The sequence below is a fragment of the Neomonachus schauinslandi genome, chromosome 1, assembly GCF_002201575.2.
Source record: "Neomonachus schauinslandi chromosome 1, ASM220157v2, whole genome shotgun sequence".
Taxonomy (NCBI): Eukaryota; Metazoa; Chordata; class Mammalia; order Carnivora; family Phocidae; genus Neomonachus; species Neomonachus schauinslandi.
Window position 1 is genome coordinate 155,782 of NC_058403.1, and position 5,386 is coordinate 161,167.

Consider the following 5,386-nt stretch of genomic DNA (forward strand, 5'->3'; position numbering starts at 1 on the left):
CCGGCCAATGGGAGACTGTCACAGCGTCACAGCCCGGCCAATGGGAGGTTGTTGCCACCCCACACTCACTATCCTTCAATGGATTTCCCTTCAAAGCAGCTCCTCCCACCTTCCTCCTTTTTCTCTGTAAAGTAACCCTCCTCTCCTACATTAGCCAGACTTGCCTTCAGTTTTGCACGTCTGAAATTGCAATTCCTGCCATTTCTGAACAAACCCAATTTGCGGGTAAAATAACTGGCTATTTTATTTTCAAGGTCAACACCATCTGGGGATTTCAAGTGTTTCCACTAACAGGAACCAAATTCTACATCTTGCAGACGGTTTTCCTTCTCATTCTCAGTTCTCATTTTTCCCAGTGGCAGTGTAATCCATACTATGCTCCAAGATGAATGTTTTTTATTACGTAACAATTCTTTGTTTAAAATGCACGCTTCACTTCTCAAGACTTAATACTTACTTTTGTGACATCTGTAATTAGAGCGTAAAAATTAATAGGCGAGACCTTGTTTAGAATGGACCTGGGAGGCCAGCAAGGGGAGCTACCTGCACGCCCAGCAGAAAGAGGCAGACTTTGCCGTGGATGCTACTTCACTCCTGCAGCAGAAGGAAGGGTTTCCTCCTGCCCCGGCAACAGCCCAGCCAACAAGAAGCCACCACACTTCCAGCTCCCAGCCTTAGCTTCCTTATCCTGGACTGTAATTCTCTGCTATTCTTAAATAAACCCATTTTTGCTGGTAAAACAACTAGCAGGGTTTTTTGGTGTTTTCTTTTTAAGGCTAGCAACAAACACTTATATATACATTGCATTTTCACTGGCAAACCCTGGCATTGGGGCCAGGGTGGGATGGAGCCTGCACGGGGCTGGATTGATGGAGGGGGGCTAGAGCAGGGCGGGGCGGGGCCTGGTTGACCGGGCAGGGCCAGGTCAGCGGACCAGGCGGTGGGGGGACAGGACCGAGGATCCCCAGGGACTAGCGGCCAACGGCAATGAGTGGGGTGGGAGGAGAAAGAATGGGGGGGCCGGAGGGTTCCGATGCAGGAGCAGGACCCGGGGTAAGGGACGGGGCTCGGAGGGGCCCGCGCACCCGGAAGGGAGGTGGGCGCGGCTCTGAGAAGGCGTGGCTGGGGAGAGAGGCGCGGCGGGGCAGGGCGTGGTGCTGGGTGGGGGGAAGGAAGCGAGGGCGGTGGGCGTGGCTCGGAGGAAGGGGCGTGGCCCTGCAGTTGCCCAGCCTGCAGTCAGCCGCTGGAGCGCCCAGCACACAGCCGGGAAGGCTGGGGGTCTTCAAGGGGGCAGAGGCCTCGGTCGACCCACTGACGCACACGCCCGGAAAAGACTCACTTGGCACGTCCTGCTTCAGTGCGGTCCAGCCGCCCGAGCTGCCCACGGGAAACCTACCTCAGCCGCCTTTCTCCGCTGAGTTCTGCGTCCACACCGCGGGTGCGGAGGGGCGGACGACGCCTACCAGCCGCCCAAGCCACCGCCCTCGGCTCGCGCAGGCGCAGTACGCGCAGGCCGGCCGCGGACGGAGCCCCTCCCTGGGCCCCGCTCCCCACGCCTGCGCAGTCCGTACTCGCCCTTCGTCCGGAGAGTGGAGCCACCGCCTTCGGCCGCACGCAGGCGTAGTCGCTCAGGCCCGTCTGGGAGAAGGTCCTGGCCTGGGAAGAGCGCCCCGCGCAGGCGCACTTCCCGGGTTCCGCTTCCCGCCGAGGCGCGCGGGAGAGCCGAACCTCCTGTCGTGACGGGTGGGCCGTGGGGTCGCCGCGGGGGCCGGGACCCGACCCGGGTTGGGGGGAGCTGGGTGGCTGGGCCCGGGGCCCGTCGTGGCCTGGGGAACAGAGCCCATTGTGAGGGACAGAAGTGGCAGATTTCTGGAGCAGGACCTCCCTTCTGCACCTTCCCATCTCTGCTGTGAAGGGAGACCTGTCATTCTTCTCACTTGACAGATGGAAGCAGTGATGAAGCTTTTATTTCACCGGGAGGAAGTGGAGATTGAAAGGGAAACTGGATAGCATCAGAGCCCCTGACTGTGGGCGGCCTCGGGGTGGGCAGGTGGCAGCACTGGAGTCCTGGGAACCAACCGTGGAGTAGTGGTGGCGCGGCGAGGGGAGTAAGGAGGTGATGGATGCGGGGCGGGGGGGGCTTCCGTTTTCCGGGACGGAAGGAGGGCGCCTGCCTGGCGCAGTGGGTTAAGCGTGGGACCTGATCTGACTCAGGCCTCAGTCTGAGTGGTGAGGCTGAGCCCGCGTCGGCTCCGTGCTGGGCGTGGAGCCTGCTTAAAAAAAAAAAATGCAAAGTGGGAGGGGGATGTTGGCAATGGTCGCAAACGAAGGAAATGTGTTTAATACCACTGATCTGTGCATTCATAAATGGTGAAGGTGGTAAAGTTTATATGTATTGGACCACAATAAAAAAGGAGCAGGAGGGGTGCCTGGGTGGCTCAGATGGTTAAGCGTCTGCCTTCGGCTCAGGTCATGATTCCGGGGTCCTGGGATCGAGCCTCACGTCGGGCTCCTGGCTCAGCGGGGAGCCTGCTTCTCCCTCTCCCTCTGTCTCCCCCCCTGCTCATGCTCTCTCTCTCTCTCTCTCTCTCTCTCTCTCTGTATCTCTGTGTCTCAAATGAATAAATAAAAAATCTTTAAAAAAAAAAAAGGAGCAGGAAAACAAATTATCAATGTGAGGGAAGAAAAAGGAACTCAATACAGGATCTGTAGATTTTTAAAAGATAACTGATAATATGAAACGATGTCAAAAATTTGACAGATCACATAAATTGGAAAAATTCCTTGGAAAACACAACAAATTCTTCCCGAAAGAATATTTGGGAAAGCTGCATGGTTCTATATTTGTTAAGGGAATTGATTTTATAATTTAAAACCTTCTTACAAAGGATACTCCAGGCCCAGATGGCTTCACTAGTAAATGCTTCCAACCATACAAGAAGAAAATGATACCAGTGCTACACAAATTCTGGAAATAAAAGAAAAGTGCAATACTTCCTAACTGGTTCTACAAGACCAGCATAACTCTGCTATAAAATGTTAGCACAAACAATCCAGTGGAAGATAAAATGAGTACATATCATGACCAAGCGTGGTTTACTCTAGGAATGAAAGATGGTTTAAAATTTAAAAATCACTATTTCCACATTTCAGATTATAGGACAAAAACCATATGAACATCTACAAAGACGCAGAAAAAAGCATTTCATAAAACTCAACACCCACTAAATTCACAGAACTAGAAATAAAAAAGAAAGGAATATCTAAATCTTAGACATAATTTAAAAACAAGTAACAGCAAAGTAGTGGGTGCTTTTCTCCTGGATTCGGGAAGAAGAGAAGGATGTCCTCCATAATTTCTACTCAGCAGTGTACAGGTGGTCTTACCCCAATGCGAGAAGGCAAAAGAAAGACAGTGTAAAGACTCAAAGAAAAAAGTAAAATTCATTATTCACAGATGGCATAATTGTGTTTGCAGATAATCCAAAATAATGTACAAATAAAATACTGTAATTAGTAAGTGAATACCCTAGTCTCTAGATGAAGGGCCAATGTAGTAGCAATCAACAGAAAATGCAATCTAAAAATTCCATGTACAGAAGCGTCAAGTAGGGGCGCCTGGGTGGCTCAGTCGTTAAGTGTCTGCCTTCAGCTCAGGTCATGATCCCAGGGTCCTGGGATCGAGCCCCACATCGGGCTCCCTGCTCTGCGGCAAGCCTGCTTCTCCCTCTCTCACTCTCCCTGCTTGTGTTCCTTCTCTCACTGTGTCTCTCTCTGTCAAATAAATAAATAAAATCTTAAAAAAAAAAAACACCAAGTAACATCAAATGTCATCTGTCTTTTAGTAGATAACAGAATGGGACAAACATGTACACAGTAAGGATATAGATCTAAACAACACTATCACACCAATCATTTAATTAACCATCATAAACAACTGCAGAATATACCTTATTATTAAAACCACATGGAATGCTAACCAAGATAAACCACATGCTGGACCATAAAATAGTCACAATAAATTGCAAAGGTTGAAATCTTAAAGTGTATGTTCTCTGATCATAATGAAATAAAATTAGATAATAAAAGAAATCTAGAAAAGTCCCAAATGTTTGGAAATTAAGCAGCATACATATAAATAACCCATGGGTCAAAGGAAGAAACCAGAGAGTTTTTTAAAAATTGAATGCTAATGAAAATATAGTGCTATAGTCTGAAAGTCTGTGTTCTCCCAAAGTTCTTACATTCAAATCCTAACCCCCAATAGAATGGTGTTCGAAAGTGGGGCCTCTGGAAGGAGATTGGGTCATTAGAGCAGAACCCTCATGAATGGGATTAGAGCCCTTAAAAAGACACTCCAGAGACACCTTACCCTTCTACCATGCCAGGTAACAGCAAAAAAAAAAAAAAAAATGGCCGTCTGTGACCCAGGAAACCCTCAACAGATACTGAATTTGCATGATCTTGGCCTTCCCAGCCTCTAGAACTGTGAAAAAGAAATGTGTATTGTTGTAAGCCACGCCATTTATTACAACCCAAATGGACTAGAAAACATGTATTAAAATTTGGGGGATGCAGATAAAGCAGAGTTTTGAAAGAAATTGATGCTTTCAATGCTTATGTTAGAATGGAAGAAAAATTTAAAAGCAGTGATCTAAATTTCCAATTTAAGAAGCTAAAATTAAAAAAATAAAGGAAAAGCAAATTAAAACCAAACTAAGTCAAAGAAAGGAAATATTAACTAAATGAATGTTAAGTTAAATAAATATTAAATAAACCAGTGAACTAGAAAACAAGTTTACAAAGAAAAAGTTAACAAAAACAGAAGTTGGTTTTTTGAAAAAAAATAATAGAATTGATAAATTTTAAGCAAGAATTATCAAAAGAAAAAAATGTAAAAAGAAAACTATCAATATTAGAAACGCAAAGGTGGCCTTCTTCCCAGATCACACCAATGTTAAAACAGATAAATAGGGGGTGCCTGGCTGGCTCAGTCAGAGGAGCATGGGACTCTTGATCTTGGGGTTGTGAGTTCAAGCTCCACATTGGGTGTAGAGATTGTGAAAAAATAAATGAATAAACTTAAAAAAAAAAGTTAAATAGAAGACCATGACCAACTTTACGCCAGCACGTTTGATAATTTGTATGAAACGGACAAACTACTTTAAAGGCATTACTTATCAAAAGTGATACAACAGAAAAGGAAAAATATATATACTAAGTTGTGTTATCAAAAAACCTTCCCGCAGAGAAAATGCCAAACCCAAATTGTTTCATTGGTGAATTCCATCAAATGTGTAAGGAAAATATAACACTAGTATTAAACAAAATTTTAAGAAAACAGGGAATGGACACTTCTTCAATTTGTTTCATGAGGGAAGCTTAA

The 5,386-nt window shown here is 46.3% G+C and overlaps 1 protein-coding gene across 4 annotated transcripts in view; it reads right to left on the minus strand.

Annotated features, from left to right (window-relative positions):
* PRMT2 (protein arginine methyltransferase 2) overlaps nucleotides 1–1,491 on the minus strand; it is a 29,162-nt gene extending 27,671 nt beyond the window's left edge. For 3 of the 4 annotated variants that reach the window (XM_021679210.1, XM_021679209.2, XM_021679211.2), the window contains exon 1: nucleotides 1,397–1,470. The gene's annotated coding sequence lies outside the window, so the exon portion shown is untranslated. Of the gene's footprint in view, nucleotides 1–1,396 lie in introns of all 4 variants that reach the window. The other variant, XM_021679208.1, reaches the window with a different exon arrangement.
* Nucleotides 1,492–5,386: the final 3,895 nt, after the last annotated feature.